This window comes from Rhamphochromis sp. 'chilingali' (genome assembly GCF_963969265.1).
Source record: "Rhamphochromis sp. 'chilingali' genome assembly, chromosome: 11".
NCBI lineage: Eukaryota > Metazoa > Chordata > Actinopteri > Cichliformes > Cichlidae > Rhamphochromis > Rhamphochromis sp. 'chilingali'.
In genome coordinates, this window is record NC_137938.1 from 262,353 (window position 1) to 285,642 (window position 23,290).

At 42.9% G+C, this 23,290-nt stretch overlaps 1 pseudogene across 1 annotated transcript; it reads left to right on the top strand.

Moving 5' to 3' along the window:
• Nucleotides 1-320: 320 nt before the first annotated feature.
• On the top strand, nucleotides 321-20,963 carry LOC308405508 (GTPase IMAP family member 9-like; annotated as a pseudogene). The gene is made up of 9 exons: nucleotides 321-354; nucleotides 4,572-4,682; nucleotides 5,473-5,966; nucleotides 6,600-6,927; nucleotides 12,063-12,117; nucleotides 13,521-13,617; nucleotides 17,467-17,519; nucleotides 17,642-17,755; nucleotides 20,855-20,963. The product of its transcript is annotated as a GTPase IMAP family member 9-like (transcript).
• The last annotated feature ends 2,327 nt before the right edge of the window (nucleotides 20,964-23,290 follow it).

The following is a 23,290-nucleotide window of genomic DNA, read 5'->3' on the forward strand; positions in this document are numbered from 1 at the left end:
AGTCTCCTCCACGTCGGCACTCCGCATCTGAATAAAAGAAACAAAGAAAATTTTAACATATTACAACAAACTAATGTGTAGCACCGGGGGATAACCCAACTGCAGGACCACACTGGTGATCTACAGCTAGAAAAAGGGCCTCCCACCAGTGGTGTAACAAAAATCCAAACTACAAATCAAAAGCAATAAAACAACATACAATCTGGATAAAACTCTAAAATCTGGAGCAAACGGAATCGCCGTACTGCTCCAACTTGCCGTCACACGACGACAAGTTAACAGTCAATCAATATGCACGCCAGCTGACTCCGATAACCGGCATGCATATGGCCGTTGTCCACGCCGACGTCCACTGTAAAAGCTGACAGCAGCGGGGAAAGAAATCTCACAACGGGAACAGACGATAAAAGCACAGCAAGGCAAAACAGCAGCACTTCAGTTCGCGTAGCTTGGCGCAAAACTAAGGCCCACACTTCCTGCGAAACATAATAAATAATTACTATAAAAGAACAATAGAAGGCAGAGAGCGTAACAAAAGTTGATTACGTACCAAGTAAGCCGTGTCATAGAACGTAAGCAGAATAGCTCAGGAGGCTTCTATAGCTACGACCAGCCGCGATGGAGACTTCAGAGGAGTAACCCACAAATGATCTCTACCACACCGAGGGGAAGTCAGGTGACCAAAAAGGAGATCACAGGCAAGCGATGCAGAGACACTCAAATGGCCACTATTTATACCAGCGCCCCCTAATGGGCCAGGCTGAAAGTGGGTTGGACCGAGGGATAACATTCATCCTGCCACACCAGCATTAAAGCTGTGTTTCTCGAGTTCATCCCCGTGTCTGTGAGTTTTGCATTTGGGTCCTCCTCCTGCTTGCCACACAGCGATCCATGACAAATGCAGTATGTCAGTGAAAAACAACTAAATTCAGTTGAGCTGAAAAGATACCAAACAAGGCAACGGGGAAACTTAAGTTAGACTTGTGCTTGTAAATGAAGCGCCCCATGTTGTGTAGCTTTATACTTATTGGGCTACATATTTATTTATTATACAGGCTATAAAGTACATAACATCTGTGGTGGCAGATTTCTTTCTCATATATTAATCACATACTTAATCACATCACATTAGTTATAGTAATATCACTTTCTCACTTTACCATAGTAAGAGCACTCCTGTCACTAGTTTACATGCATGTGGAAAGTTACCACAGTGAGGCCGTTGTAATGGGAGACGTTAAACAGATAGTGAGACTCCTTCTGCTTATCAGGGATGTAACTCTTTAGGTGACGGCCAAGCAGAAAACAAGGTCATAATTCTCTCTGTGAGGGAGGAGGTATAGCCCCCCTGAGAGGGGCAACATGTGAGAGTCTGTGGATGTTCTTTGTGTGTCTGTATATAAGATGTAAGGGCGGTGGCCACAGAGATGGTCCTGGTGTTTCACTGGGATGCTCTCTCCACATTGCAATGTGTTTATTAAACCCACTTCAAATCAAGCTCACTGGGTGTGTTGCAGGTTATTGTTAAATTTTCCACGACACATCAAAACTCACATGTTTTATGTAACTAAAGTGTGTAATCATGTGGGCTACAGACAATAATTAAGTTATAGACTATATTTATATGAAAAACGTGCATACTTACTGCATTTGAATCATTTTAGCCATATGTAACCACCTGCATATGTGTTTGGGGGAAAAAGGCTTTGATTTTGCCACCCTAAGAAAATTTCTCTAGATCCGCCCCTGACCTGAAGCGGCCACTGGTCCGAGTGTCAGGTGAACTGAACTTCAGGTAAGAAGTTATGACCTGCAGTCCATCTGGGTCAGATATAAATCAAGTTTAGGTGGAGTTTATTTTCCTTGTGCTGACTTTTTACAGTCAGTTACAATAACTCGTACTGCGTACTAGCTAGCATGACGGAGTTTATATACAGCTGGGCGGGTGCTATGATGTTACTGATGTTGAACTTGTTTCATCTTATTTTATTCATAAGGTTAGTTAGTAGAGTTTCCAACCGTCCCGTAAAAAACAGAGTCGTCTCGTATTCAGAGAAAATATTACGCGTTTCGTGTTGAGCTGAAAATGAACACAGTTTGTCCCGGACTTCAGCTACAATGGAAAAAGACACAAAGCTGGATTTATTCTGTGTCTTTGCTGCACAGCTGCCTCTTCTTCTCTCATCCTCTCCCCCTCCCTCTCCTGTTTCTACTTCAATCATGAAACTGATCAGTGATCAGCTGATCGGCTTTTCTCTCTTGTTTGTTTATCGCCCACTTTGCGCCAGAAAGAAGAAACCAGCGGATGTCACGCTAAACAACAGCAGCACGTTTAAGCTTGATCAGCTGTTGTTAGAATTTATTTAATATTAATTTCTAGTATCAGCTGATGTTTGCTGGAGCCACAGCTGTAAAGCTGCTGGTCATGATGTCGGTTGGATATGTGGTGAGAGGCATTAACAGGGAAAGGGGGGCACAAAGAAACACTTTTCTTTCTCATTCTCATTTAAAATGTCTCGCTTTTAATAAATAATTATCTGAATCTTACAACAAACGATTGATAGATTGATACATATATACCATCAAGACAGTGAACATCACTGTCACAACAGCGTTTGTTTTCATTCAAAGGCTTTATGATGTTTCCTATAATGGTGGGCCGGTCCAGCCCTGTATGCAGCTCATCTGCAGTCTGGTGTTACCTACATCTTCCTATTCAGAAGGCAGAATTTCAGAGTTCTGAGTACAATCAAAGCACCACGACTGCAGTTTTTTGTTGGATGTAAAAAGCACACATGACGCTGTGACGTAGGCTAGAATCATGGCAGCAGTCAATGACGGTCCAGGCGTGGGATTTCTCTCGTGGAAATATGCACATTATCTTTTCCTTTCTGTTGGTAGGTGGCACAGTGCACTGTGGCAAGTAAGCAAGCTAGAAGACTGGCAGTCTGGCTGGGTATCTTTTTTTTTTTTTTTTGTGCAGATGTCTTTAATGCACAACTGTGAAAAAGAGCTAACAAAAGTTATGTGAAATTGCACAATTCCATAAATTCATTCCAGTTTTGTTTATATGAATAACACAAATATCATTGTGAACCGGGATTGTAGTCCCAGAAATAGGAAAAATAATCCAGAACAAATAATTAATTCATCTTTTTCTGATTTCTTAAGCAGAAATGGTGAAACAGCATAAAAGGCACTTTGACGCTCACCCAGCGTCTTTGTTGAAAGTAATAAATAGATTTAGCGTGGTGGTTGTTGGGCAGTCTTGCTGACAGGTATGCAGACAGACACTGAACACAAACTGAATATCTGAGATCTGTAGACTCATTTGCTAAATCCTCTGCTAATATTTTAGGTAATTTTTTTTTTTTTTCATAGACTAAATGATTTGTTGATTAATTAAAAATAAACAGTATTTAGTAAAACAACACTGGTCTGCAAAAATATGTTTAATTTGCTTACTGGGAATAGACCAGATTTTTATCTAGTTTTTTCACACTGATTTCAGATATGAAATCCAATTGAAGCTTGCACGTTAGGTTTAGAGGTACATATATATCACTGGCATTTTTGACACTATATATATACATATATATTTGACACAATATCAATATGGTATATCACCACAATATTGACATTTAAACTACTTCTCACCTAAATTGTTTTACATTTATTCTGAAAACAAAACAGTAAACAATACCAAAGATGTGTTAAAGCATGTTTCTGTCAGTTTGAAAGTTAGTATGCTCACAAATGTTTGCGGCACTTGCTTTGTGCATACTGCACATCCATCTCTCTTTGCAGGAACTAACAGAACTCAGCCATCGTGCTCTGATTGAATTTTTCCATTACTTTTATATCTTGATGAAATCTTTCTCCATGCTCATCACTGACATCACCCAGATTTGGTGGGAAAAAGTTGAGATGAGAATGTAAAATGCGCATCTTCAGTGACATTCTGGCACTCATTAGCAGATATGCTTTCAGCATGTTATCCACAGGCTCAGCATAAGTCCCTGCTCTGTGATTGCCAAGAAAGTTTGGACAACTTGCACCAGTGCTTCCCATGCTGCTGATTCAGTTAGCTTCAGTTCTCCTTTGAAGTCATTGTTGAGCATCGGTTCACAGATTTCAGGGCCAACAAAAACACCTGGCTTAGCATTGGCTTCGCTTTTCTCAGGAACAAACTTGTATCTTAAAGCTGAAATGGATCCTAGTTTTCCAATTCTTGGAACATCATAACTAAAAAAACTGAAAAGATGTGCTAATATGGCTTCTACAAGTGATTTTATCAAACAGTGATTTTATCTGTGCCTAAGCACATTGTTGTGGTTTTTTTTGCCTGTCCCGTTTGGCTCTTTTGCCATCAGAATTCTGGCTGGGTATCCAGTTATGGAAGCAAGGCGTTAACAAGAGAATTCTGAGTAAAACCAAAGTTACTTTCCCTAGTAACTAGTTACTTTGAAAGTAACGAGTAACTTGAAGTAACTGAGTTACTTTTGATAGAAGTAACTAGTAATGTAACTAAGTTACTAATTTAAAGTAACTTACCCAACACTGGTGCTCAGTGTCTGATCTCAGGCTGGTTCTGCTTGGGAAGACTGGAGAAGGAAAGAGTTCCAGTGGAAACAGCATCCTGGGAAGAGATGCCTTCAGAGAAATCTCCAGTCACTCATCAGGTAAGAGACACACACACACAGAGTTTTTAATGGGGAGCAGCAGTAGGAATTCCTTACCTGTTACTTATTTTAGCGAGGACTCTGTAGGTGTGTAAAACGGGATACCATTTCTGCGCAGTTCATATTTGATCTAAATTAAGATGAGGTGATATATGTTTTCTCCTCTTCAGTGGCTGCTGAATCAGAATCAGAATCAGAATCAGAATACTTTATTGATCCCTGGGGGAAATTATTTTTTGTTACAGTGCTCCATTTTAAACCAACATTAAGACAAGACAGACAATACGCTAACTAAGAATAGTACAATATATACATATATATACATACATACATACATAAGTCACTTATAAATAAATATTTGGAAAAGAAACATGTGTAGTTGTAGCAGCAAACAGTGTGTTAAGTGGATGCGTTGTACAGGGAGATGGCCACAGGCAGGAATGATTTCCTGTGTCGTTCAGTGGTGCTTTTCGGTAATCTCAGTCTCTCACTGAACGAGCTCCTGTGACTGACCAACATGTCATGGAGTGGGTGGGAGGTGTTATCCAACATTGTCTTTATCTTGGACAGCATCCGCCTCTCCGACACCACCTTGAGGGAGTCCAGCTCCATCCCCACAACATTGCTGGCCTTACGGATCAGTTTATTAAGTCTGTTGGCATCTGCGACCCTCAGCCTGCTCCCCCAGCATGCAACAGCATAGAGGATCGCACTGGCCACCACAGACTCATAGAAAATCCTCAGCATTTTCTGGCAGATGTTGAAGGACCTCAGTCGCCTCAAAAAATAGAGACGACTCTGGCCCTTCCTGTAAAGTGCTGTGGTGTTTTTAGCCCAGAATGCTCCAAGCAGCAGGAAAGGGTGTTTAAGAAGATGGTCTCTGTGGTCGACACTTCCGGCCTCTTTGACACGTTCCTGCCTGAAGACGTTGTGAAGAGGGAGATCTCCAAATGCATCAACATGTCGGCCCCGGGGCCCCACGCCATCCTGCTGGTCATCAAGGTTGGACGCTTCACAGCAGAGGAAAGAGACGCTGTGAAGAAGGTGGAGGAGATCTTTGGAGAGGGTGCCTGGAGGTACACCATCATCCTCTTCACTCACGGACATGTAGTTGAGTCAGACTTGGATGAGACCTTGGAGGAGGCAGGAGCTGAGCTGCAGGAGGTCCTGCAGAAGGCTGGAAACAGATACCATGTCTTCAACAACCTCAAAACCAATGACCGCCGCCAAGTCCTGAATCTGCTGGAGAAGGTGGATAAGATGGTGGCCGACAACGGAGGAGAGTTTTAGGCTGTGCGCCGAAGGCTGTCCCAATTCAAAGGCTGCTCGAAATGCGGCCCTGAAATGCGTCCTTCATTTCCCTGAATTTCAAGGCTGTGGCGGTGTAGACTTCGTGGCCCAACATATCCCAGAATGCATAGCGCGGCAGTGGGTGTGGATAATTTTGCCGAAAAAAAACGGCGGATGAGGGGCGGCCGAAGAGTAAACTTTAAGTACTGAATATTATGTCACTTATTTATGTGCAAATGTTTAATAATGAAGAACATTAAAACATTACTGTTGGCCACAAGTTATGTGACATTAGTGACGTTTGTACTAACTTGGTTTTAAAGCCTTTACTTTAAATATACGCCGTTCAATAGCTGTAGGATTAACTACAGAGAATGATCAAAGCTCATGTAGAAACAAACACATGAACAAAAGATTTTCTCCTTCATTTCTGTCAAACAAAGCTGTATGACACGTTTCCAGCTGTTAGTATCATAGTTGCTAGGCAACCTGGGCAGCGCAACGGAGGCTAGACCGCCCCATTTCACAAGCCTCGCACTTCCGGCCTTAGCGGTCTTTGAGTACGCGGCCCTTGAGGATCGTTGAGGCTGCGTACTTTAAGGCTGAAAACCCTGAATTGGGATACAGCCTTACTCCAACTACACCTACCTGGAAGTTGAAGAAATGCTAAAGAGGAGAGAGTCGGAGCTCAGAGAGTTCTTCAAGAAGAAGCTGGAGGAGGAAATAAAAGCTGTGGAGTCAGAGTACAAGAAGAAGCTGATGGAGGCTCAGGAGGAGAAATAGCAGGTGGAGGAACGGATGAGGTCTGAGCTGGAGGAGTTGAGGCGGTATTACCACATGTTAGAGAGCGGAGTCGGTCAGGTCGTGGAGCAGGTGGCCAAAGACGACTCCTTAGATGAAATCCTCACCAATTTCCACCACACCCTGAAACTGAACGGAGGTGTTTCTGACTCTTGTACAGAGCTGGCACCATCAGTTATGTAGTTTCACATGGATCAACATATGGAACTCTGCAGACTCTTTACAGCTACATGCATGTATTTATTAGTATGTTTTTGCAGCAATTTATGTGATTTTACCAGGATCATTTTCTGTAAGCTCGGTATACTTTATGTTTCTAAAGTTTCACACTGAAAGTTCTCACAGAGTGATGGACTTTCTTTCTGATCACAGTCAAAGAGCTAAAGTGCTCCACCTGAAGCAGTTCAGATTCTGAGCAAACTAAAGAACTAGAAGCTCCATCAACTTTTAGAAGTCATGGATTTTCTCTACTGCAGCTGAAGGCTGATGTTTTCCCAGTGAATTGGTGAGATCTTCAGCATTCATGAGCTGGAAATTTGTCCTGGAACGGCTGATGTGTTTGCAGCACCTGAATGAAACACAGGTTAACTGCAGTTCTGAATGTTGTTTCAAACTCTGATTCTGCCTTTAAATTAACTAAAAAAACATGTTTTTAGTCCAAAGATCAGCAGTTATGCTAATGTGCCTTAGTAGCTACCATCAACTACACAAGGCAAAATCAGTAATAACAAAGTTTATAGAGGTTTAATGCTGTGGAGGAATGCTGTGACTGTTATACTGCCACCATGTGGTCAGTTCAGCCTGACCAGTTCAGATCTGGTCAGGCTGAACTACAACACTATTCTCTGTAATCTTCATCGAGCAGGCTGTTCAAAAACAAGAGTCATGAAGTGTTTAATGGTCCTCAGATTTGTGATTGCTGGTTATTAAACAGTTTCCTGAAAAAAAGGCAACAATGTTATTGATTATTGATTGAATAGCCTCTTCAAATGATGTCCTTGCACAGGTCAGGGGTGTTACTCTGTTACTATTTAACACTGAGCAGCTCCACGGCAGTGTGTGCAGTGTTGCATTAGGACAGCGGTTCCCAAACTTTTTTCGCTGGGCCCCCTTTGTTTTACAAGAAGAATCCTGCAGGGAGACCTACCTCGGCACTTGTGCAGGTGAAGCCAAAGGGAAGATTTGCTTCACCATATTTTCTTGTCTTTGGCTTAGAATGAAGTTGGTTTGGAAACATATTCTGCGATGCTTCTACTCCTGCTTTGCATTTGTGTGGGTGCCCTGTGCTAGCAGTGTCCAAGCTTTTTTTTGTTTTGTTTTCGTCCCTTTTCATACCACGCTCCCCCCCTGCAATGGCTCTGCGCCCCCCAGACTTTGGGAAGGGTTTTTTTTTTCTTTCTTTCTCTTTTTTTTTTTCCTCTTTTTTTTCTTTTTTTCTTTTTTTAGAAAGGAAAAACAAAAAACAAAAACAAAAACACCTGGGTCGCCTGTATGGAGAAAAAAAAAAGAAGAGAAAGCAAACAACAAAGAGCAACATAATAAAAAACAAAACGGCACTGTTGTGATATTTTGATACCATGGTAGCATTTACAGGATATTGCTTTGTAGTGAAAACTGTTACTCAATAAGGCCCATTTACTAGTTGTTTTTCTCTTTCTCTGTGACCCAAGAATTGATGTGTAAGAATCACAGGCTGGTACCCCAAGGTCGAAAATACCACAGAGACGAGACCACTTCCTTACTCCCATCCTCCCTTCCTTATCTTTTAGAAAAGAGCTTGTTAAAAAGCCAGGTGGTTTGTTTCAGAATTCACTAATGAAAGAACTCTGTATTCTATGTCTAGGAGTGTATTTTGCTGGGATGATCATAAATTGTAACTGAAGAGATAAACTACACAAAGGATACTTCTTTGCTCAGAAGGCAGGAAGACGTTTCCTTATTTGGTCTGTACCGGTTTTGAACTGAGAACCTGCTGACACACGAACCTTTTTTTCCTCTATATAAGCTGTTTTGTACTAAATAAACCTTTGAGTTGGTTTGGGAAGGCAACCTGAAGCAGTCTGTGTTTCCTTGTTCTCCCAAGCTACTCCCGGCGCTGTAACTAACCCAGCTGAACGGCATACTTGAGTGTTACTTTGAATAATTAGGAATCTTATAAGGAAAGGACAAAACTCTGCTTATCGGTGCTCACGCCTTGGAGGGAAACCGGGACGGAGATTTTCTCTTCAATTTGGTGTTAAGAAGTGGGATCGCTGACGAAGGTAAATATGCGTCTTTCATATTTATATAAAGACCGTATTATACCTCTCTCAGTGATCGACCCACAAAAACGGGATATGCTGACGAAGTTTCACTTAGTGATCCAGAGAGATACACTGACGACTTCCTTAGTCCCCGAATAAAGTAAATTAAAAGCAGAAAGACACAGGGAGTTGCCTGTTGTATTGCGAGGAGTTGCTCGTTAAGTGAGAAGTTGCTCACCCAAACAAAAATTGCTAGCAATAAATTTAAAGTAACCTCAGCTGTGCCACAGCAAAATACTAACATAAATCCTTCAAAGCGTGTAAACCCCTCTGGAAATCACTGAACATGGGTCAGAATAATTCAAAGACCACAGACAGGTCCGAGAAAAAATCGAAATTAACTGTAAAACCAAAAAATAAAATAAAATATAAAAATAACGGCTCAGTACGCCTCCCACTTCCGGTCACGTGCAACTCACGTCCGCGAATCGGTGAAGACTTCCATGATTACGTAACCAGAACATGCGGAAGTACTTACGTGACTGACTTTGTTTACAACTTAAGAACTGTAAGTTCAATGCATTCTAATCTCTTTTCGGAGCCCTATCCCGAACGATTATCGCCAGAAACCAGGTCAGTAGAAATGTTGAATACCATTTGCGATAAGAAAAGTAGTCTGCTTAAAAAGTCCTGTAGAAAATATATGATAGAATGCCGCGACGTGATACATCAAATGTTACCACTATGGAAAAAGGGACCGGAACCAGGTGTAGATGCTTTAACATCAAATAAAACTAGTGCAGGCTCTAGCAAAGAACATAAACCTACCGCAGGAAAAGCTAGTCTTGCATGTTCAGCCGTTCAGCCTACAGCCCCACACCCTTACGATGAGACCGAATTAATAGTCGCTGTAGCAGCTGCACGTAAACAATGTCAGCATTCTGATCCAACCAGCTCAAAAGAAAGCGACGAAAAATCTGAATCACATGCAACGGATCTTAGACACCTAATTGAACAAGATCAGGAAAAACAATATATACGCCGCGAGGAAGAATTAGCAGAACATAAAAAAAAAGAGAAAAACTTTTGAAAGAAGAATGTGAGGAACTTATGAAAAACAATTTAGACGACTATGAAGAAAAACTTTTGCATCAGGCAGTGTCCACGATAGACACCCACATGAAACGCCACGATATCGTAGCTAGAGGTTTAGAGGTAGCTAAAGAAATACCTGTTACCCGAACTTTAATAAAGACTTATCTAAAAGGAAAAAAGGAAAAACAAAGCCGGAATGAGAAAGGTCCTTACGCCAACACTCGCGGTAGTAAACAAACAGAATCAAAACCTAGTGACGTCAATGACACTTACCCCTTTAAGATAATAGGAGATCAGTGTTGTATTCAGCCCCCTAAAATCTCAGAATTAGTGGCAACTATTAAAGAGCTTCCCGATCCTCTTAAAAATCCTACAGCCTTTGTCTCTGCACTACAGAGAAGTACCAGATATCACCATTTGGGTGGTCCGGATTACAGGTACATATTGTGTCAATGCATTCCTGGAGTAACCGAGTCACAACTCATAAGAGAGATAGGTGAATTAGACCCAAAGCATGATAAAGCATCCACAACTGCAGAGTTTTTGTGGGTAAATAATGACAAAATCACCGATTTCTTTAAGAATCTAAAGAAATTCCTGCTAACAATGTCCAGAGACAAAATTGACTTAAATGCAGTAACTATGTGTAAACAGAAGCCTGATGAATCTATCCTAGTATTCATAAAACGCTTTATGCACTGTTGGACAAGCTAGAGGTGCAAATTTAGCTCAGTTTTCCAGCAGCCGCAGACACCCAGAGCAAAACTGAATTTGTGTATTTCATTTAACACAAAGGGTGAAATGTTTGCTGACACTGATAACAGCTTATGTTTTTTCTTTGCTATGCACCGACATGATGGAGAAGGAACAGCCTCTGTGTCAGCTGGACGCCTCAGCAGAGAATGAACTCAACATCTTTTTGTCCGGTACTCCATGTCACACACTGTGCCAAAAAAAAAAAAACGTGTACAAATGCAACAAGCCACACTTTTGTTTCTCTCACACTGTTCAACAACATGATAACTGCTCACACAAGTGAAGGTCAAACAGTGGTTTTGTCACATAACTCAGACATAGGTTACGACATAACTAAACCATGTCGACACATAGATCTAACCTACCTTATATTGACTTTACACCTCATCACGCACAGCTCATGAAATGCAACAAGCCAGTATATGTCAGGCAATATCCCATTTCCACCGAAAAAGCCGCAGCTCTAGATGTCATCATAGGAGATTTATTGACTATAGGAGTAATAAAGCCCACACTCCTGTCAATCCTGTGCCAAAGCCTAACAAACCTGGCGTATAGCGTTTCATACAAGACTTAAGGCAAATTAATGCAGTCATTAGGCCTCTGCCACCTCTCAGACGTCCCCAGCATATTGACATCTATTCCATCCACAGCCACACATTTTACTGTGGTGGATTTATGCTCTGCCTTTTTCTCAGTACCTGTGCATGAAGACACAGCCGTTATTTGCATTTACACATAGAAATAAGCAGTACACTTGGACTCGTTTGCCCCAAGGCATGATAGACAGCTCTGCTGCTTTCTCAATGGTGGTCCGTGCTACCCTGGACAGCTTCACTCCTCCAGGGCTGCACCCTGATCCACACGTGGATGACCTCCTCCTCTGTGCTCCAGTGAGGAACTATGTCAAACTGCTACACACATGCTTCTCCAGCACCTCCAACAGACTGGCCACAAAGCATCGGCAAAGAAAATGCAGTACTGTCAGACTTCTGTTCAATATTTGGGATTCACACTGTCTCACGGAAAACGTTCCATGACTGCAGACAGGGTCAAAGCTGTGACCTCCGTCCCTCGGCCCACTACACAGAAGGAAATGCTGTCCTTCTTAGGCATGGTGAACTATTGCAGACAATGGATACCAGACTGTTCTTTTCATGACCACATTCTGTGTGACTGTTGTGAACCTGCACAGGTGTACTGGCCCAAGAGCATGGCAGTGGCTACCGTCCAGTAGCCTTCTATTCAAGGTGCTGTCCGTGGTTGTTCAGGAATGCCGGCCTGCCTAAGGGCAGTAGCAGCTTGCTCTATCATGATAAGGGACTGCGAGAAGCTCACACTCTCACATGACACTATTCTACACACCAATCACCAGGTCATGACCATTCTAGCAAACATAACTACACAACATATGCAAATCTCACTATAAAAGCGAGCAGCACACCCAATTCGCCAGCACATTTATTGATCCTATGCTGTGTTACTCTGACCGACAGGATGGCTCAGACAGGCTTGACGTTCATGACTGCATGACACGTATACAGGAATCCACAGCACCACGTCCAGATTTAGAGCAAACACCTATTCCAGACTCAGCCACGGTCTATGTGGACGGGTCCTGTTCAAGGCCGAATGACAACTCATTTCTTTGTGGTTATTCAGTAGTGACATTGCCTGACATCATACTAGAGGCTCACTCATTACCATTTCACTCAGCACAAAAAGCAGAGCTCATGGCTTTAATACGCGCTTGTGAGCTCCATGTGGATAGGCGTGTGACAATTTACACAGACAGCCGCTATGCGTTTGGCGTTGTACATGACTTTGGCACATTGTGGAGACAAAGAGGATTTAGATCTGCTGATGGAAAACCGATTGCTAATTCTGATCTTGTGCAAAGATTTTTGCAGGCTATACAGCTACCATTGGCCATTGCAGTTGTAAAAACGAAAGGACACAGTACAGCTGACACAGACGAAGCAACAGGTAATGCCTTAGCAGACGTGACAGCCAAGGCTGCAGCTGCATCACAGCTGCAGCACCTCCACAGGAAGTATTATCTGTGCCCGTACAGCTGCCACTTGTTAAACTCCCAGACTATTTAGACACAAATGTTGATTTAAAATTCATACAAGAGCAAGCCTCTGCATGTGATTACACCTATTGGGAGAATAATGACTGTACCTTAGATGACAGGGATGGCCTATACAAAATCTTGAGGGTTTGATTGCCCTCCCATCTTCCCTACTGCCAGGGGTAATAGGGGCAATAAAATCAAGATTTGTAAAATCAAGATTTATTTGTAAAATCAAGATTTGTAATTGAGAAAACATTGCATGCAGTAAAAAGCATATTAGCAACTTGTCTAACATGTGCACGAACTAATGTAGGAAAACCAAAAGCGAAACACCAGCATTTACCACAACCAGATTTTCCATTTTATACATTATGACTCCATCTGCAGTAACCAAATTATCTCCATTTGAAATAATCATGGGAAGACTATTTCCAACACCATGGTCAGCTTCCAGAGGGGCACCGCTAGCAGAAGGTGATGTAGATATTGCATTGTCCGACTATGTCTACAATTTGGTAGAAACACTGAATAATAACTATCAGAAAGTTTGTCTTTCTCAGCCTCTCCCCCCCACAGCTCCAACGCACCAGTGGAGACCAGGAGATGCGGTGTTGGTGAAGTCGCTAAAACCAAGGACACTCTGGGAGGCCGCGCGTTTTCCAGCCCCCAGGCTGTACTGGCAGTGACGAAGAACCAGCATCCTTACGGACGGACAACCTCAGTGGATTCATGCCAGCAGGGTTAAGACCAGCCCAATCGGACCATCTCAGGCGTCGGATCAAGCAGACGACTACTCAGGCGGGCCAGCGCCGGGAACCAGAACAAATAAATACACACGGGTAGATGACATCTCCGGCGAGCCAGCGCCCGGATCCAATCCACCTACACACACGCAATTACTGATTAACACACAACACCTGAAAGAGCCAAGACTCAGAGCTCTTTGATCCTTCACGTGAACAAGACAAGGTACTCGAACATCCAGCAGGAACAGAAAGCCGAGAGTACCACATGATGTCTAATCTGATAAAGCCAGACTCATTTCATCCTGATAATGGAGAAAATGAAATGCCCATTGTCATCACACGGCGCTTATTCAATGTCTCTCGAACCTGGGACCAGGCCAGGAGACGACTGAAGAACTGTTTTTCCTATATATTTTCTTATATATTTAGGTTATTTATTATATCTATCACATTAACTTTAGGATTTTTCTTTGCTATTTTGTATTGTAAACTGCAACCATGTTCACATTTCTGCAGGTCATATTTTGCTGACAATACCTCATGCTCTATTTTGCAAGACACCTACTTAATGCACTCCTCACGCTCGCTAAAATCAGTAAATGACAACATAGACGCCACTAATAAACCATTTTATGCACCCCCTAGAGCAGGAGCTAACTCCTGGTATGAAAATGCCAGAATAGCCGCTCGTGATTTAGGAAACAGTAACTGTTATGTCTGTTCAAAAGGTAATCCAGAACAGGTTATAGTAGGATACCCCACATCCGGTTTCCCCGTTACTGAGGGACTAGAGAAAATCGGCGGAGATAATGCTCTCCTTAAAGACACTTTACAGTTGACTCTGAGCCCTCTCGATTGCCTACTTAGACACACACACACACCAACTAACCCTGAGACTCCATTAGGCGAATTATTGAAGTTATCTAATGACACCGCAGGGACCTGCGCCCCAATGAAACGCCCTAAGAATAGGTTAAAGCCCTCACTGCCCTTAGGACAGATCCCTTTCCATTTTAATACTAGTATGATATGTCTGCGCAGACTAAAGTTAACTGGCCCAGACACACACATAGATTATACAAAGGATAACTATACATTCTTCTCTGACTCCCCAGGTGCACGCTGTAATGAGACATGGCTAGCTGTCTCTGTGGCTGAAGTTGTATCATATCTGGAGGAACACACACACAGTTCAAGTTCGAGCGGAGAATTGATCATTGTTCCCCCAGAGGGTGTATTAGAGGACACTGACTGGGGGGAGTTAGTTAAATCACACATGGTCACGCGCCTAACTAGACCAATCCCACATGGTTATTGGTTGTGCAATAATACTCTTAGATTAGCTCTACCTGTTAATTGGACCGGTACCTGTGGTCTAGTAACTTTAGCCCAAGAACTACTAATACAACAAACCTCTGATACGCCTGTATACAGGAGACGTACAAAACGCTCCGCTTACTCACATAACGTTTACATAGATGTATGCTGTACTTTCATTCCCAATAATACCGCCCCTAACGGTTCATTCACACAAGCTATGAATAGACTTGAAGCATTGCAGATAGAACTAATTGCCAATACAGGTCACGGTCAGTGGCTAGATAAGTGGCTACAGGACACGTTTGGAAAATGGAAGGAACTAATTGTAGCCTTTGTAACCGTTGCAGCATGTTTTCGATGATTATTGTCTGTTGTGTGATACCATGTATACGCTCTCAGGATTTTTTGATATTAAGCTTGCTCGAAGGACTAGTTACATTCATGATTTGTTTTACGTTTATGATTTGTCTTTAGATTATGTTATTACATTCTGTCTTTATACTATGTTATCATTTCATGATAAAAGGGGGGAACTGTTGTGATATTTTGATACCATGGTAGCATTTACAGGATATTGTTTTATTGTGATATTATACAGGAAAACTGTTACTCAATAAGGCCCATTTACTAGTTGTTTTTCTCTTTCTCTGTGACCCAAGAATTGATGTGTAAGAATCACAGGCTGGTACCCCAAGGTCGAAAATACCACAGAGACGAGACCACTTCCTTACTCCCATCCTCCCTTCCTTATCTTTTAGAAAAGAGCTTGTTAAAAAGCCAGGTGGTTTGTTTCAGAATTCACTAATGAAAGAACTCTGTATTCTATGTCTAGGAGTGTATTTTGCTGGGATGACCATAAATTGTAACTGAAGAGATAAACTACACAAAGGATACTTCTTTGCTCAGAAGGCAGGAAGACGTTTCCTTATTTGGTCTGTACCGGTTTTGAACTGAGAACCTGCTGACACACGAACCTTTTTTTCCTCTATATAAGCTGTTTTGTACTAAATAAACCTTTGAGTTGGTTTGGGAAGGCAACCTGAAGCAGTCTGTGTTTCCTTGTTCTCCCAAGCTACTCCCGGCGCTGTAACTAACCCAGCTGAATGGCATACTTGAGTGTTACTTTGAATAATTAGGAATCTTATAAGGAAAGGACAAAACTCTGCTTATCGGTGCTCACGCCTTGGAGGGAAACCGGGACGGAGATTTTCTCTTCAGGCACCATCACAATAAACTAGCTAGCAGTAGATATCAGTAGATACTAAATAATAAACGATATTGTGCAGCACGCAAGATAGACAGCGCACAATGTGCTTTGAGGCAGCAGCCAAGAAAGCTGTAGTCCGCGTCTGTGAACACCCGTGTGTACACCTGTGTGCATACCTGTGTGGATCAGCATGCTTGCATTCCAAAGGTTTCTCCATGTAACGATCTGCTAGGGAGTGTGGGGAGCCACAGCCCCGTCCTCCAGGGTATGAAGCAGGTGTGGAGGAGATCAAAACTCCAGACATCCAGAGGCCCCCAGAACACAAGAGACCAAGGAAGACCAAGGAACAGACTTTGGGAAGTTTAACGATGTTAATATTTTATTTTCTGCATGTTTTCTCCATGTCCAAAGTTTTTGTTCTTTGTCGCTCTCCACTAGATTTGAATAATGCACATGAACATGGACCTAACACTGTGGATGAACCTGTATCATCTTTATGCAGACTTTAAACACACAGACATGCACACAGACTGAACACATATTTCTTGTAGAAGTCTTTTACTGGGAATCATGGGCGCTTCATGTCACAGCCAGAAAGCTAGACACAGGTGAATGGACTCAGATGCGAAAACCACTCAGAGACGCAGAGCGTATGAGCGAAGCAAACAGAGTCTGAGAGAAAACACAAAGTGAACAAGAATGCAATAATTACAAAACACAACGATTAAGCGGGAAATAATTCAATAACTTAAACCTTTCTGAGAATTGCTGTGAACGAGTATAGAACTACTAAAGTGAAAACACAGCCTGACTTCTGAGAATGAGCGTACCACTACTATACTGTGAGCTCAGCTTGACTTCTTCAATGAGAACACTAACATGAGAATACAAACACTTTACTGTGAGCGCTACCTCACTTCTATGAGACTGCTCGAGTGCCTCTATGACACATTGATGCTTACAGGCAACACAACACAGACTGAGAAACAGGGTGCTTTGTAACCACTGTGTCTAACTGGGAGGTGGGGTCCATGAGGGAGTCTTGGGGCTCTCGCAGACCTGAGTGAGGAACCTGACACCGGGTAACGTCCAGTGCAGGAACCGAGAGATGTGGCCAGCGAGGAATTAGGAGGCAGAAAATTCTCAAAGTCACTGCAATGAGGGAGACAGGGGTTAGCAGGTGTTCCAGCCATTACTGCAGTGAGAAAAGTGTGAATTTGAAAACAGTCTTACTTCTTTGTGGGAGCAGGCGAGCCATGGAGGGGTAAGAGATCTGGGAGAGCAACAGGGAGCGTCCAGAGAGTAAGTCTGTAAGGATCCGGGGGTGGGCAGTGGGACAGGCAGGTGTTAGCAGTGCTAACGTTCAGAAGCACTTACAGACTGGAGGCAGCTCCTTCTGCACCTCCTCACTCTTCTTTTTAAAGAGAGCTTCTTGTGCCCGTCATTGAAGTGCTGTTGCTGGTTACCAACCACCAGTTTGTTGGACCCGGACCAATCAACACTGACAGTTTACAGGTGCTGACGCTGGACCTGCCAGAGTAGCGCTCTGCTGTGGTTGGGTAGTTGGGTCAGAGGTGGGAGTGTTTCTGATGTGATGTTGCTTCAGATAAACTATCAACCCAGGTTCCTGAAACATTTCTCCCTTAATAAACATTTCATTTAGTTTTCTAGCGCCTCGCAGAGCCAGTGGGTCTTACTCCAGTCATCTCGAAGTGTCTCGAGAAACTGGTCAGAACTCACACATTCGATCCTCAGTTCACAGGAAGAACAGTTCAGAATGCCATAGCCCTCCATACAACCGTAGCTCACTCACAGGACAGTTACATCAGCCTTGTCTTTACTGATTTTAGCTCGGCTTTTAACACCATAATCCCTGTCAGACTGGTAATCAAATTACATGACCTCACCTTTGTGTGTATTCTCTCCCTGTTTCTCCTCTCTCCCAGCCGCGGGGTTTGTTTACAGAAGTTCGCGCTTCCGGGGAGGGCGTGGCTCGGAGGGCCTTCCACCCGGAGGCTCCTCCGCACAGCTGTGGCCTCACCTGCACTTGATCGCTCTGCCATCTGCTTCTAATCAGCCTCCATCTTAGAGCTGTGGTATTTTACGGTGTGTTCACACTGAACGTGATAGACGTGATCAAAACGCGCCAGACGCCCCTAAGTTGACGCGTGCAAATTCGCACATCGACGCGTGTCCAACGCGAATTCATTGCAAATTCATCGCGTGTCATAATATGCAATTTTGACGTGCGTGAACCGGTAATGTGGGAGGAACGTGGGAGGAAGTTGTGCCAGATGGTATCTTTGCTAGATGGCAGCTGTCGAGCTGGCGTTTGAAGAGAGAGTCTCCTTTCTCTATTTACTGTGGAGAGCAGAGCAGCGGCGTAAAGGACGTCCTCGCCGTACCCGCGTTTTGTCTTCATCTGCCTGCCACTTTCGTGCGCCTTTTTCCCTCGCGCTGCAGGTGTCTATTTCCGAATGAAGCTCATAGTTATGGGTGTTTTTGTGCTGTTTTTTCTATTGGACGTGATGGTTATCAAAACCAAACGTGATAAATTTGGCAAGCGCAGGAGACACGACATGGAGGAGATTTGTCAATCAGGCTGCAGAATGCAATGCTGTACTGTGCAATAAAAACTCAGCGAAAAAGCGAAGCAGTGACGGATGAAAAGCGGGACCACTGTGTGCTGTTTATTAAAGCTGTTTTAAACGGCCACAAAGGAGCAGATTGGTTATAATGCAGCTGCTTCAGAGGAATAAACACTGTTTTTATTTCATGTGTAACACCTTTCAATGATGTGTTGACTAAAGTCTATTGACCAGTATAAGTAAAGACATCACACACACACATGGAAACACTGAAACCTGTTTGTGGTGCAGCAGCGGTCCCAGCTGCTCGCCTTTATCTAGACTGGGTCGGCTGCTGATCTCAATATAATCATTGTTTAAAGTTCTCAGTGTTTCTGTGTTGCTGCGTATAGGATCTCCCAGCATCATCACTGTGCTGTCCAATCATTGTGTGCGAGGTTACCCTTATAGTGCGATGTGTGTTTGCACAAAGAGAAGCATGTGTGTCAAATATAAATAAGCTCAGAACAGAAACAGCTGCTCGTTTCTTCTGTTTAGAGTCAAGTTAGTGTTTGTGTCTTTGTTTGAGGCCTGATGTCAAGCAGAGGTGTGTGTAACTGCACTGGTCTGTTATATGTGTGAAGTGTGTGCTTCTCTTCAGCATCATCTTTGTCACTGCTGATTCCTTTGTGTCATCATGTGTTGAGAAGAGAGAACAGTTATAACGGAGGAGCAAAAGGAAGCCCTGAAATCTGCATCAACAAGGAAGTGTTGGCTCACCAGTGATCCCAGCAGAGCCACTGGTTTGGCTCCAGTTGTTCTAGATTCAATGATGTTGTTGCTACAGATACATGTCAGCATCTTTATTGTAGTAAAGTCTTGTAATGTGAAGATAGAAACAAGGCAGCAAACAGCTCCATGATCTGATCTTAATGATGTTGTTTTTATTCCTGTCTTTCAGAACTGGATTGGAAACTATCAAAGGTCTAAAAACAGCCTCAACCCTCCCACAGAGCAAACTTTACACACCTCATCTTTCAGCTACAATCTTTGTTGCAGGGATCTTCTGCCAAACAAGGCTGAGAGATTTCTTACAGCTGTCATGTTGATGCTGTTTCAGTCTTTGGGCAAACACACTCATATATTAGGGCTGATATCAGGGCTGCACAACTTCTTTGTGTTTGTGATCATGAATAACAGAAGTGTGCCTGTTGAAGATCATGTTTGCTGCATTATTATATGTCCTGTTATTGTTCTGTATTATATTCAGCTTTCAGCATCCTTTCCCAGCCCCCTGTTACACCATCCATACAAAGCCAATCTGACTGTGAGCCAATGTGTTTGTTTGTGTTGGATCAATAGATTTGACAGACTTGGTTCATCCAGAGGGAAACAGTCCAAATTCAGATCTAATGAAATGATGGAGGCTGTTTCCTACCACGGTACTGATGTGTGACTAACAAGGCTCATGGTCTCCAGCAGACAAGCGCCTGGAATGAGGTGAGCTGAGTGTTGCTGTGGTGGGTCGATGCCCACGTCATGCATCAGGATTCATGTTGGCAATAGTTCATATCTCTGTTCTTCAGCCTTCATCACAAAGCTGTGAAGGAAAAACAAACATCTAACAGGATCTGATGGATGCAAAGTCCACTGAGCTCTTTGTCATTTACAAACTTGTCCAACCAACAAGAGCACAGATGAAAAACACAGTGACAGTTACAGGATTTTGCCATATATGAGCATAGATGACTGTCATATAGATTTTCAATGCAGGCTTTTGGTGAGCCGCTGGGTTCTGTCTAATAATCATCTCAGCATTTTACAATAGAACAGCTCTTTATTAGCTCTTCATTTATTGTTATTGGACATGAAACAAGGAAGCTGTTTCTCATTGGATGTTAGTTTCATGTTCATCAGGATCATTTTCTAAAGAGCTGATATTGAGACCATTTACTGCACTGGCTGCACATCCTGTCTACATTTCTCTGTATGTTCTGTGTTTGTCTTTCATGTTTCTCCATATTGACACAAACAGTGAACAGCAGCAGATCTACTCTTCATCTGTTTTAGGCCCAGTGAAAGATATGAAGCAGAAATGGTGTCATTAGGAGAAGAAGAGGAGAACAAGTCCGGCGAGGAGGCAGCAGCTCTTAAAGATGAAACAGCAGCTCAGCCCTGAGCTCAGAGAGCTGCACATGAAAAAGCTCCTCAAGCAGATCCTGTCAGAGGTTTGTCATCAACAGGAGGAACTGTTCATATCATAGGATGAAGATGCTGTCAGCTGGATGAAGAAGGTTATTTAATGCAAACGTTCACACTGAAGTCAAATTGTTGTCGTGTTGAACAGATTCATGTACTGATCGTCTCCAGAATGTTAGAAGAGCTTCAATGAATCATTAGAAACAACTTACAGCTGCACAGTTGTGTCAAACACATCTTTGTGTCATTGTGGGATTGTTGTGTTTCTACATGTGACACACGTCTAAAACATGCACACAATCTGAACACAAACAGGGACTCATTTGTTCCCACAGCCAGGTGCTGAGAGCCATTTCCTTGTAGTCCTGTGTCTATATATATGCACCATTAGATGTTATTGGAATGATTGTCAGCTTTGATAGTTTCATGTGTGTTTAGCTGGACGCTGTTTGATCCTCGACATGTTTAAAGGTGTCCAGTCCTGAGACACTGGGGGTGGAAACAGCTGTGATGTCATTGGACTGTCACACAGACAGAAGTGCATGAAGTGAGCAGTCAAGGAGCCGCTGATGTTTTGGATTCAGCAGCATTTGAAAGGTCGACACAGACACATTTGCACACAGAAAGCTGAATCTGTCATATGCCACAGTGAACTCACTGTTCAGTGTTTTTCAGGAAGCTTCTTAACTGCCATCTCAGCTGTGATGAGGCTGGGGGTCATGGGAGGCCACCGTAGCAGCCTCTTCAACATCATGACATCATCATAAATGCTGCTGGACTGTCTGATGGGCTGACGGTGAAAAAGCCGTCGGGAAGGAAACAGAAGACATTTCAGAGGCTGCAGCAGATTTCTTTGATTCGGGGCCTTTTTCAGCTTTATTGGACAGAGCAGTGAAGATAAGTGACAGCAAAGCAGAGAGAAAGGGGGCGTGGCCCGGGTCAAAGCCAGGCCAGCTGCTCTCCACCTCGTGGTCACCTGCTCATCCTAGTGAGCTCCACCAGCAGCCCTTTCACACACTTTACACTGTCAAACACTGTGTGTGGACCTCAGCTAACAACAGGCTACATTTAAGTCTGGACTACATGCTTTTATATTGAGGAGATTTTTCACTGTTTTTATTCCATCAGCAGCTCAACATCATGAGCAGCTTTGACATAAAGACATCAAACTCAAGCTGACTTTAAGCTACTTTTAATACAGGGGCTCAAAAACAACAACATCTTTATTATATATCAGGACAGAAAGTCATTTCATCTCAAAGGGAAACAGCTTTATTTGGAATAACCAGCACTATCAACTGGTTTGGGATCTCCACCAGTTTCATGTCTTTACAGCTTCTCCAACAAAGTTCCTGTAAAATCAGCATGTTTGTCTTTATTGGTTTGATAGTGATTGATTATTCAGTCCCAATCTGCTGTCATCTAAAGAACAAAATGATGTTTCTATGAGTCAAAAAGCTCCAGATGTTGTCGGCTTCACAAAGAAAACAAAGAACTTAAACACAAAGTGTTTGGAGCCAAAATGTTCCCAAGCTGCTCTTTTTGAAATGGCAGAGGTACAGTGGTGTCTAACAGCACACTGTGGAAGGCAAACATGTTATTGTTGGATGAAACTTCATGAATCCTTTGTAGATTTGAGCTGTTGGAGCCTTTCTTTTCTCTTCAGGTGTACAGATGCTGAGGAGGCAGGTGAAGCAGGTGGAGCTGTTGTGATGCTGGCAGAGGGTGTGTCTTAGTAACTCTGTGAGGCAGAACTGGATCCAACATTGTGGATGTGTTGATGTTGGAGCCATTAAGAGTCTCTGGCCACACTGTAGGATTTCCCTTTGATCCACTGTGGGGCATTTTGGAGTCTGTCAGTGAAACTCTTCCTGTTTGTGTTTGACTCCAGTTTATAGAAACAGAGAAATGTGTCATGCTTTTGTTCGGCCTCCACAAATACACACATTTGTTCATTGGTTGGACTTTTTGGAAGGAGACACATTGAAAACCATCTTAATAAGATCTTGTTGTTTCCTGTGGATCCGACACAGAGAGTGGACTTCAGACAGAAAGCGTGGAAGAGATTTTAGAGGCCGTGTGGCAACAGGAAGTTTCTGTGTGTTTGCTGATCTTACATGTGGAAAACAACACGTGATGTTTGTGAAGTCCTACAATGATCATTGTTCTCACAGCATTTTGAGTGGGAACAGTTCAAACTGAGAGTAGTGGGAGTTATTTACTGATTGAAACAAGCTGAATGTTTCTGTGACGATGAAGATCAGCAGCTCAGCTGATCAATGAACTGACATCTATCAGTCGTTTCAT